This window comes from Choloepus didactylus, chromosome X, assembly GCF_015220235.1.
Source record: "Choloepus didactylus isolate mChoDid1 chromosome X, mChoDid1.pri, whole genome shotgun sequence".
In the NCBI taxonomy this organism is placed as follows: domain Eukaryota; kingdom Metazoa; phylum Chordata; class Mammalia; order Pilosa; family Megalonychidae; genus Choloepus; species Choloepus didactylus.
In genome coordinates, this window is record NC_051334.1 from 122,096,885 (window position 1) to 122,109,814 (window position 12,930).

A 12,930-nucleotide genomic window follows, 5' to 3' on the forward strand; every position below is an offset into this window, starting at 1 on the left:
CAGGGGCAGGGAGGAAGGCAGTCTTGGCCTCACCAGATGAAACTCTTCTAATTTAGCCCTCAGGAATGAAGGTGGAGACCGAGGAGCCAGAATATTTAATAGCTGGGGTGGCTGTTGACTTGAGAGTTTGTCATGAAATGTTTACACGTATGTACAGACACAGTATACATTTTATTTCATTAGAATAGGGTCCCTTTTCAAGATCTTGGATTTTGGGTTATCAGCGATACCTGTTCATTTACATTCCATCTATATAACAAACCAATGGTAACAAAGATAAGTTTTCTACATCAAAAGATTTAATCAGGATATTTTCAGCACTGAAATATGACAAGGGTTAAATGCTCAGGAAAAAACTCTTTTGGCTTAGGAAAGAAAGAAATATGGAAAATCAAATCTGCTCCCAAAGGCAAAGTTCATAGATTTATTAGAATAAAGGAGAACTCCTTTTTTCTTTCCCTTCTAGCCTTAAAGTAGGACTCTTTGGTGCTGTGGAGGGAGAGCTGTATCCATGGTTTAGGGGATTGGAGAGCTTGATGACGCGGCCTCTTGGGATTCTGCTCTTGGGAGAGTGTGACTTGAATTAAATCCGAGGGTCTGTGGTTCAGGTTGCTTTTTTAAGTGGGACTTTTTCAAGCTGTTAAATAATATAACAAGTTGACTGTGTTATTTTGCTTAGGCTTTTCTTCAGATCTTAAGTGTAATTATTTTTTTATAAAGCCTTCTTGAAGCTATTTTCCTAAGCCTTTATGACTCTCATTTGAATGGAAACTTAGTGCTGGGGAGAACATACAATGCAGACCTCCCACAGACTCATCTTCCTCCTGCATGAGACAAAGTCCAAGGCTGGTACCATTTTCCTCTTATGGCTGAGGCATGAATTTAAGGAGAAGGCACAGAAAGAAGTTCAAGGGTGGTTGTTTTTAAAGGATACCAATGAAAGAAAATTTAAAAAGTAGGCAATCAAAGGGCAAGACAGGACCCCCAGATAGTGACCCATCGAGGGGCCATGTAGCCAGGACAGCCTGCTCTTAATTCATCTCCAGAAACACACACAAATGGGATGGAGGCATTTTGCAATTTTTTGAAGTCAAATAGCTGCTGTTTCCTCATGCCCCAAAGCTTGGGATTTCTCTAGCTGTTTAAGTGACTGTCAAGATGCCAGTGTCCCTGCCATCCAGAGTTGTTTTGTTGTGACTGGTGTCAATCTTGAATATAACTTAAGAAAAAAAAGAGAAAGGGGTTTAGGGAGAGAAGGGAGAGTGAGAGACCGACAGAGCAAGACAGGGGGGGAAGAGACGGAGGGAGAGCAAGAAACAGGGAGAGAGAAAGAGGGAGAAAGAAAACTAAATAAATAAAATTAATGTAAGGTCATAATATTTATTAATCCCCTTTTCTCTGAAAACAAATTCATTGAAATTTGCCCACAAAAAATAAGTGGGCATAATTCATGATTCTGGAGTTTCTCCAGTCATTATGTTTTCAAAGCCCATTGAACTTTTATCAGAACAACCGAAAGCCTGAGTTGTACCTAATGCTAAAGATGCTAAAGGGAATGAAAAGCTTCAGCTCTCCTTGGGGATTGAATCCCCTCCCCTGCAAAGACACGTTCAAGTTCTCACCCCCAGTCCCGTGGGTATAGACTCATTTGTAAATAGTAGCTTCAAAGATCCTATTTGGATGAGGCCAAAATGAATCAGAATGGGCCTTAATCTGGTATAACTCAAGTCCCTATAAGCAGAGGAAGTTTTGACAGGGGCGTGCAAGCCACTGGAGGAGACAGGAAGAGACAGATGGTCACATGATGGACGTAGAGATGATGACCGGCCAGCCACCGCCAGGATGCCACAGCCTTCAGAAAAGGCATGGCCTGAAGACACTTTGATTTTGGATTTCTAGCCTCCAAAACTGTGAGCCAGTGTATTCCTGTTATTTAAGTCCACCAGTTGGTAGTATTTTGTTATTGGATCTCTGGTGAACTAAGACAATTCCAAATTAGTCTTCTGAAATAGCATTGTTTTTGGTGAGTCGAACCATAGAATCAATGATTCATCTGTAATTGCGGATGAGGATATAGATACAGGTGTAGATCAGGGTTTCTCAGACTTGGCGCTTGACCTCTGGGACTGGGTAATTCTTTGTCATGGAGCTGTCCTGTGCTCTGCAGGTTTATTAGAGGTGTCCTGGCCCTACTCACTGGTTGTCAATAGCTCCCACATCCACACAGTTGTGACAGCCAACAATGTCCTCGGACATGGCCAAATGTCCCCTGGTGGAATAGCACTGATGTTGAGATCGACGCAGACTTTAAAAACTATGGATTCAAATTCTAATCAGGTATTTTGTGATTTCCTATGGATACTAAGATAAAATTTTCAGGGCCCTTCAGGTGGTTAATGCATATTCTTTTTGGAGTTTGTGCAGCAATAGATTTAGTCGACCTGAGAAGGAGCTGAGAATTTGCACAATTAAAATGTGCAGGAATACCAAACACTTGAACCCCATAAGCCTTGGGCCCTTTCTTGGGGCTCTGATCTGAGGGGCTGAGCACCGAGGTGAAACCTGCTTGCTGCTTTTCCACTAGTGTAGGCTCATTAGCTTTTACTCTTGATTTTGTAGAATCTGTTTTACAGCTCCCCTTGAAAAGGTTGATGCTTCTGAGAAGACCACAAATTAGATGCTGATCTGAAATGAGTAGCCCATCAAATAGGGAGCAGAATCCTGGGGAGAGAGAATGAGCAGGCAGCACACAGAAGGCTCCCCTTCGTAAGTGTCTCCTAGAGCTTGCCCTATTTGAGGAGAATTCAGCCTTCAGATTTTGCTCAGTCTAATAACACTAGATAGAGGGACTTTTATTTTGATTTGGCTTAGGGGAAGGACTCTCCTCTTTCCAAAGCTCACTCCCTTCCCACCCACCATCTTTGTCCCTGGCAAAACTGCTCCTCCCCATTCAAAAGGCTGCTAAGTACGATGCTTGAAGGACCCTATTGGCTGGAGGTTAATGTAGTTTTCTATCTCTGTTGAATCCAAATTGAGCCTCGTTTTTCTTTAAATGGTTTTCCCACATTACAGTGTTTTATTTTACAAAAAGCCTGCTTTGAAAAGAGGACCTAGAAATAGATTTTTAATACAAGATAAACTTCAAAAGCAATAGATGGCATTGACATTTATAATCATTAGGATTTTAGTGCTTGTGTTGAGATAATTGTTTGGATGCTTGTGTTTATTAAAAAGTAATGGCATGTGTATAGAAAGTAGCACAATTGGGAATTTATGTTGCCTATTATGAATGTAGAAATAATCACTAAAATACAAGAATAGAATTGTAACTTTCAATATTACTTTGCTATTTATACAGACTGTTTGAATTATGTATGCATTTACTTGTTTGCACATTAAATGTATCACTGAGAAAGCAAAATAATCTTATCTTTGTTATTAAAAGCACTCATGTATCTGAGAGATGACCCTATTAAATAGGAGTTAAAATAGATCAAGGAGGAACTTAACTTTTAATTTTTAAGAGAAGCTGGACCACATCAGAGGTTAGAGGCACTGTTCACCACTAGCAAAACAAGAAGTGTCCTGGCAGTCTTGAACTGGATTAACTTTGCTTCGCCAAGGCCACTTTCTTTTTATAGCCAGTGCCACTTTGTCTTGGAGTAGAATTCAAGGAAGGTTGTAGGTGAAGTGGATTCAGCTTCATAGGCACCCACTTAAGTTATAAAGTTATTAGACAAAATTAGAAAGGTGCTAGAAGAAAAGAATGATCAGGTGTTCACAAGAATTCACAATTGATAAATTTTCATGAATTATGTCCAGTTAATCAAATGCCATTTATCTCAGTTTTGGGCACATTTACAACAAAGAAAAGATTCAAGGAAGATGGTGGGAGGTTAGAGTAGTGGAGAGGTGGTTTGAAGAGACAACTGGTTAAAATCTGCAAGAAGGAATCTCCAATTCCCTGGAGCTAGGGTGACACTAGTTAAAAGCAGAGGTTCTTTGCCCGATGCACTCAAATGTCAAATTCCTGAGACACGGGGGTTTCAAAGAGAATTTATTGCTAAGCGTGAAACAGGAGATCAGATGGCCTATCGGCCTAAAACTCTGCCTCCCTAAACTCCAGTAACTCTGATAGTTTTACATTAACAAAAGATCGGCAGGTTTTAAGATAATGAGCACAATGGCTTGAGATGACGAGGTTAGAGATCTAATTATTGAGCAGGCACAGATTGATTATATGCTTAGTCACAGAATGTATGTAAGAAAATGGCAGCCTTAATATAATGATGGGCATGATTTTTAGTAATATATCGAGGTATAGGTCATTTATAGGTTAAGGTTTAAGCTATGGTGCATGTCAGGTGGGCCCATTTTGGTTAGATCCAGCTCTGTTTAGCAAGATAGTTTTGGAATTGGGGTGGGTTAGTTCTAGGCTGACTCAAGGCCCTTCTTTAATAAATATTAGGTGCTGTCTTTAGTGATCATAAGACCCTAAAGTTGAAAAGCAGGATAAGGGGGTACAAGTGGGGGTCAGTCACAAGGTTTTTGCAATCACAAGATAAGGGCTATATAGTTATACGATCATTATCAGAGATTAAAGCAGCTGGATTACAGTCCAGAAATTTCAGGTCCTTCCCTCTGGCTATTCTAATATACTAGAAAGTAAAAAGAAATATGTATATAATGATTCAGTGATCACATTCATTTGTTAAATCCTTACTTCTCAGTTAGAAGAGCTACTTAACATTTACATTGATTTTTGTTGTGTCAAAACTCCCAGACAGACACTGGGAGAGTTGCAGGTATTATTTTAAGGAAAAGACTGCCAGATTATTTTTTTTTATAAAAAAGGTTTATTCAGGATATTTAAAAAATGAAAACATTAGATTTTAATGCATGTCATAAATACAGGGCACACAGTTTCCTTAGAATGAATAACATTCCATCAAGTTAACTCTCCATTAACCTCCAGCACATTATCTACAATTCAATTCAGCACAATTACTGAGTATCACAAGGCCCTGTTCTAAATGCTACAGTTAAAAAAGAATAATAAAATAGCATCCCTGCTGTCTCGGTACTCACTGCCTAATGGAAAGAAAAATGCATAAGAATCCAATTAAAATGGAATGTGATCCATGCTCCATGTAGAAGAACAAGGAAACAATCCTGTTTGTTTGGGCTTTGGTAGGTGATGAGTAGGGCATCAGAAAGCTGAAGACAAGTGAAGTGACATTTGAACGAGACATACAGGAATGTCCAAGTTAAAAAAAAAAAAGTTGAGGGATGGGTGTTCCTCGCTGCAAGTGCAGTATAACTAAGACTTAGAGGTGTGGAAGTTGAGGACATGCCCTGGGAACCGTGAGAATCTCATGCAGATACAACCCCGCACGCAGAGAAGAGGATTGCAGAGACAGCAACCAACAGGCAAGGCTGGGCCAGAGGAAGGAGTCCCACCAAAAGCTGATACCCAGGGGACCAGCTTCCCTGGATCTGTCATTCAAGACCCCGAGCTCACTGTGGAGAGTGGATTTGGATGGGAGCTATGGAAACCATTCAGGCAGCCACTACAGAGGTCCGGGGTGGAGATCACGACCGTCTAGGCTAGAGCAGTGGATAGCAATGTGGAGCAGGCAAGACAGATTTTAGAGGCTCTGAGACTCCTAACTTAGGCAACTGGAAGTTGTTGTTACTGAGCTAGGAAATAGTGGAGGAAATGCATGGGGGTGGTGGTGATGGAGACAGGGTGGTTTAGGTGTGGGACACACTGATTTTTTCACGGGCCTTAGGATCTCTAGGTAGATGTAGGAATCCAGAAAGCAACTAGAAATGTACTCAGAAGAGGATTGCAGACGGAAGAATAGACTTGGAATTCGATAAAGACCCAGCCGTCCTTTTTAACATCCCTCCCCTGAAAGAAAGAAAATGCATGTGGCCCCAGGCAGGAAGCACACCCAGTCTAAAAACTGGTCTCCTCCTTCTCTCTTTCTGATGGTCTCCAGTCCCCAGGTGCCATCTTTCCCTTACCCCTGTACCTACTGCCAGTAGAAATGTCACTTCACCCTGTTTGGCTTTTGGCTTTTTGTGTGTGATTCCAGTTACTTGCCATCCATGTTCAAAGCTGCTTCTCAGCTCATGAACAAAACCTCTCTCCATTGCAGACCCTCACAGACCTTCCTCTCTTGCCTGCAGCCCTTGATCCAGGCTTTGTATTTCGTGGGGTGCAACTTGTACAACAGCCACCAAGAGGAGCACCTGGTTGTAGAAAGAAGAGGGGCCCAAAGGTAGAGAGGAGCATCAGCTTTTAATTTTGAGAAGAGGAGCTGGAGGGGCAAAGACAGGCTTTGAGGAGAGAAGGTGTGACAGGAGTTTGTAGGTAGAGGAATAGTTCCAAGATGCTGCCGCTGCTCAAACGGGAGGTGGAGTCAGGTGAACTAGGGTTAGCCCTTGAGAACACTGGAACCATCTCTAACTTGGGAGGTGTGGCAGCCACTGCTAAATACCTTCCTGATATCAATTCCTCATTTTTTTCACTGTTCCAGTTTTCTAATGCCGCCATTGTGCAAAATACCAGAAATGGATTGGCTTTTATAAAGGGGGTTTATTTGGTTACAAATTTACAGTCCGAAGGCCATGAAAATGTCAAAATTAAGGCATCGACACAAGTATACCTTCAGTGAAGGATGGCCGATGGCATCTGGAAAATCTCTGTTTGTTCGGAAGGCACGTGGCTGGTGTCTGCTTGCTTCCAGGTTGCATTTCAAAATGGCATTCTCCAAAATGTCAGCATCAGCTTTCAATGGCTGTCTTCAAAATGTCTCTCTTGGCTGCAGCAGTGAGCTCCTTCTGCCTGAGCTCTTATAGGCCTCCAGTGATTTAATCAAGACGCACACTGAATGGGTGGGGCCACACCGCCAGGGAAATAATCTAATCAAAGGTATTGCTCACAGTTGGGTGGATCACATCTCCATGGAAACAACCTAATCCAAAGATTCCAACATAATCAACACTAATACCTTTGCACCCTCCCCCCCAAGACTGCATTAAAGAGCATGGCGTTTTGGGGGACATAATATAAACCAGCACAGTTACAGAATCCTGTATTTACATAGATCAGCAATGTTCTGAGCTAAAACTACACAACCTCTGTTGCAGCCAAGGGTTGGGGGCATGTGACAATTTTGGACAGGGAGATGAAGGGAGAAGTCCCTGGGTCACAAATCCCCATGTGAACCAAAAGATGAAACTTCATAGAGAAGAGTTTTTGGCCTCCACCTTTTTCTGCTTAGACATGAATATAACATTTGTAGGAGCAAAGTCGAGGTTGTGACAGTGGGGCAACATCAGCTTGCTAAGCACAGTGGAACAAAAAGATAAAAGGATCGTGGGTCCCTCAAAGCATCTTTAAACCTCTGCCTCAGCTTTAAATTGCCTAGTGCTGGACTTCTTGCTTTGTGTGGAAACTAAAGCCTTTTGTGTTTGCACTATTGTTAGTTGCTTTTGTGTTTTAAAGTTGCAGCCCTAGGCAATCCCAGCAAATGTTGGAAGCAAGTGCTTGGCTATGGCAATGGTAAGCAAAGAGGAAGTGAGAGCTGTTGGTGTGCAAGAAGTCAAGGAGTGTGAAGTTAGGCTTTGACAGGGTCATCCATATCAAGTTTGTATTCTCCAGGAAAAAGACAAGAGGTGAAGGAGTGGGACTATTGGGATTCCACAACCCCAGGAAACACCATGCATATTGTATCGTGTAAATGGAACTCTCAGTAGCATATCCTTAGGAAAGATTCTTCAAGCAACATGGCAAATTTTTATTCTAGACGTTTCCACAGTGATCCAAAACTTAATTAAAATGGAGATTTAGGCAGTCTTTTACTAAAGCAGCAAGTAAGCATTGGCAAGCAATACTAAGTAGGATTTGTACTTTATCTAAAAAGCAGTTTCCAATGTATTATCCTAGGTTGGGAAGCCAGGCTGGGGAGTATAGGGCTTGTAAGAGAATCCATCAGAAGTGTTTTCTCTCTCCCAACTTCTTTCTGTATCATCAATTCTCCCTAAGTTTCGTTACCCACCCCACCTCTGCACTTCCTAGAGGACTGCTAGCACTCGCCCATGAAAAGGAAATCCTAGCTCGGTCCACTTTGTGTCTTGCAATCTGGGCTTCAGCTAGATTCCCCTAAGGTTTCTCTCTACTCACACAATGCAAGGCTGTGTTCCAGAACTGAATGCCATCAGAGGAGAGTGAAAGGGTTCCACATCCATCAACTGCCTGAGTTAGTTACTCTCTGATTTATGGTGACAGCAGGCACACTTCCTACAGTTTAATTTTCAATCCAAAAACATGGTTTCTTTTCTTATCCAAGAAAGTGTATTCTGCCAAGGAACATAATTTTGGCAATAATCCTTGAAAAACTATAGCATTGGAATTACTGAGCTAAAAAAACATTTACTCTTAAGCCTTTACATTACAGAGATCAGCCATCTCCTACTCTGAGGCTGGCTCTGACCAAGCATTTTGGGTGAGAGATGCCAAAACAAGATAGATAGATGTTTTCTGATCCCAAGTCATCTCTTCTGATAAAGAGGAGCAGGGTCATAGTTCATCTCATTGTATATGTGAGGCATCTGAAATGTGGGACACCTGCATTGTTGGATTGCCTTTTCTTTCTGCCCACTAAAGCACAGCTGCTCCCACAATTATTAATGCCATGTCACACTATACTGTTTCATATGGTACTAAATATGGGTCAAGTTAACACTATGGTAACTTTTCACTTGATTAAAACACTGAACTCTATTTATATAATTTAATGAGTATGAATTCACCTGATGTCAAAACACAGGCTCAACTAGAAGGTATTCACTTGAATAAATTTTCTTTTATTTCCTTTCTTAAAAATGCAGGTTTTTACTTTGACTTCTTATTTTGGAAAATATGTATAATTACCACTTTGAAAATTTACAACTATAGGGAATCAGTGGCAAAGGGGGCTTAAGGGGTATGACAAAGTTAGGAGATGGTTCCACATCTGAGAGGTAGCCATGTATTTCTTGGCAGCAAGTCAGCAGAAAACTGGACTGCTTGAGAATCATTATGATCATAATGAGAGGGAAATATAAAATTGAGCCCGTGACTTGTCTTTGTAACCTTTACACAAAGGCTACCTTTCAGTTTGAGTCTTACCTTTTGCTCTTACTTTCTGGGTCTCAAATTCAAATAATTAAAAATGTATTTTTTATTTTATTTTTTCTTCCAAATTGCAAAAAAGAACGTATGCTCCTTGAGAAAATATAAACACACACACAAAAAAAGCCAACAGTCACCCCCACCCTGCCACGTAGTTTCACTCTGCTCACCCATGCACAACTTCCTCAGTTTTATTTGAATTCTGCCACACTTCTCAATGCATATATTGCATACAAGCATAATTATATTCCCTTCAGTAAAAGCAATTTGAAAAATGTGTAGAAAGATAGGCTTTAATTTTTACAACAATGGAAGGCCTAAAAAGAACTGATTCTTTAAACATGATTTTTGGTCTGAGAAATACCAATATCATAGTTACAGGGGCGTAGGGAACTGATATTTGAACTGATACCATTGAGATTTGTATTAAGCATTATGATGCGGTTGGTGAGGCATTTCCACGGTATTTTACTTCTGCTTACACACATGAAAACCCAGGACAGTATCTCTAACTATCCTGGAAAGCCAAATACCATGTATCCTTCTAAAAGAGTACAGGTAAGCAAATAAATCTGTCAATCAAAGTTAAACTGTTCAGGTGGATGAAATCCCATTAGATGGATGGTTGAAAAATACCTGAACCTGATCATTTGAATACATTATATGTTCATAGTAGTAGTTATCTTCTGAATATCAGTGAAATATTTTTGAGGTTAAAACAATTGCCTCATCTTCATGTTCCAAGGAAAGCCTGCATAGAAATATAATTGCTTTCCGTTGTTGAAAGCATTTGTATTTTTTTTAACCCTATTCTTCCAGTTCAGCATTTTCTTCAGGAGTAAAAGGATTATGTGCTTAACCAATGAGCTTCTCAAGCAGATGAGCCTTGTTGCATTTGAATTTGACCCCTCTCCTTCCCTGGGATGGCCAAAAATGTAATTGGTTCTAATGCATGAGTTCAGTAATATTAGTATATTTTTAATATTTTGATAACTGCCTCCTGTCCTAATAAGTTAGGGAGAAAAGCCCTCTAGTTACCTTTTTTCCCCCTTTTTTTGAAGTTACAAAGGCTAGAGAGAGATCTAATAATTGATCATTCTAACAGATAATTGAAAATATGACTTTAGGATCTCACAAGATTTTTGCAAAGGAAAAGAAATAGAAAACATTCTCTATGGCTCATGGCTTTCTCTTAAACAGAAAGAAATAAAATCCTATTGAGATTCATGTTTTCAAAGTCCCATTTATTCAAGCATGTCTAGCTAGCCAAAAATAACTCAGAAGCAGTGACCTTTAAATCTCTTGGAGCCTTGAGCAACGTCTCAGAAACTCTTACGAACGTCCTGCTGTCAGGGCCTTGCAACCACAACTGGCCTTTGGCAGGTTGGGGCCTTTTCAAAGAATGGAGGAACTGGGACTCAGAAGTGGGTCAATTAGTTGCCAATGCATAATGTAACAAACCTCCCCGATATTAGGGGCTTGGAGCAACAGCGACTTACTGCTTCTCGTGATTCCATGGGTTGACTGTGTAGTTCTGCTGGTCTTTCCTGTGTTCACTCATGTGGCTGCAATCATGGGCTCTGTGTTCTACGATGACCCCACTCAAAGGTCCAGAACCATAGCTGAGATGCTAAAATGGTCAGCTACGGGATTCCGAGACAGCCAGAACAGAAGCTGCCAAGCCTCTCAAAGTCTGGCCTAGAAAGTATACAACACCCCATTCTATTGGCCAAAACAAGCCACTCCGAATTCACAGGGGCAGAAACAGAGTCTACCTCTTGATGAAAGGGCTGCATGGAATCCGTGGCTATCTTTTATTCACTTCAGAAAATTAATAATCCCTCACACTTCCCCTCAACCCAGGCCTGTCGGAACCCAGAACAAAACTAATGGTGGACAAAGAGTTTCCATCACCTTCCAGGACATCAAAATGACCACTGTAAATTCAGATTTTCTCAAGAGCACTTTCCCAGGTGACAGGTCAGAGGGAAATCCAATGCAATCTCAATAGACCACAATTGTGTAAAAGAATAAAACTCTGGAACCAGAGTCAGACAAAGCAATTCTGTGGATCTTTAAGTTTATGTAATCAGCATTTGCAAAGTTCAGTGATACCTTATATGATGATATTTACCAGTTATTTAAACAATTGTTTTTAAATGCAGTGGATAATTCTGTCAGTGAAACCCTTCATGTCGTTAAATCCCAATTATCAAGCTATATGCTATGGGCTGCTGCTGGCTTATATGCTTCTACACTTTTGAAAATGGGAGTCAATAATGGCTCATTACCGTGTCATTAAATAGAGTCGATAATATTGTCTACCTCATAAGATTGGCTTGATAATTAGACATGTTAATATATGCAAAGTGTACTGAATAATCTGCAGTAACTAGTATTATAATAATTATTGTCAAAAGAGTTTACCTTTTCAGTTATACTTAATTTCAAAATTCAGAAAAAATTTCCCCCTTGCTTCACCATAACATATAAAAATAAGGTCCATATGTGGAGTATAACACACATACACATGCAATTTGAATTGCCTTAACCAACACTTTCAGAGCGAAAGAGGTGCTGCCTGCCTTTGGAATCACTTAATTTAATAAACGCATATACAAGGCTTTCCTTATGCCAGGGACTGTTCTACACAGTTTACAGATACGCATTTGATCCCATAGCAAACTTATAAAATGGATACTATCACAGATGGAGAAATTGAGGTGTGAAAAGGTGGTTTATGCCCCCAGATCCACACTAATAAGTGGAGGTGCTGGCACTCGAACCCACTTCATTCTGCCTTTAGAGCCCACATTCCTGGCCTCTCCTCTGTGCTGCTTCTCCACAGGTTGGGTGACCAGTTTCTACTTCAGGTCATGTGCCAGTTTGAATATATTGTGTCCCCCGAAAAAGCCATATTCTTTGATGCAACCTTGTGGGGCAGACATATTGGTGGGGATTAAGTTGGAACATTTGGATTAGGTTGTTTGCATGGAAATAAGCCCCACCCAACTGTGGGTGATAACTCTGACAAGATATTTCCATGGAGGTGTGGCCCCACCCATTCAGGGTGGGCCTTGATCAGTGGAGCCATATAAATAAGCTGATAAACAGAAGGAACTCAATGCAGCTGTGAGTAACATTTTGAAGAGGAGCTACAGCAAAGAGGGACACTTTGAAGAAAGCACAGGAGCTGCAGATGAGAGACAGTATGAAGATGGCCATTGAAAGCAGACTCGCTCTGGAGAAGCTGAGAGAGGACAAACACCCCAAGAGCAACTAAGAGTGACATTTTTGAGGAACTGCAGCCTAGAGAGGAACGTCCTTGGAGAAAGCCATTTTGAAACCAGAACTTTGGAGCAGATGCCAGCCACGTGCCTTCCCAGCTAACAGAGGTTTTCTGGACACCATTGGCCATCCTCCAGTGAAGGTACCCGATTGCTGATGTGTTACCTTGGACACTTTATGGCCTTAGGACTATAACTGTGTACCTAAATAAACCACCTTTTATAAAAGCCAATCCATCTCTGGTGTTTTGCATCCTGGCAGCATTAGCAAACTAGAACAGGTCACCACATGGCTAGGTAGCCAGTCGGTCATGTCCCCTGTTAAACTAGTTTGAGAATTACATACTATGCCATGTATATGCTATGCTGTGGCTAGACCATCACTGTACTAAATCCCAAGGATTTGCAGATTGAAAAGAATTATAAACAACCACAAAACTGTGTTCCAGACATTCAGTT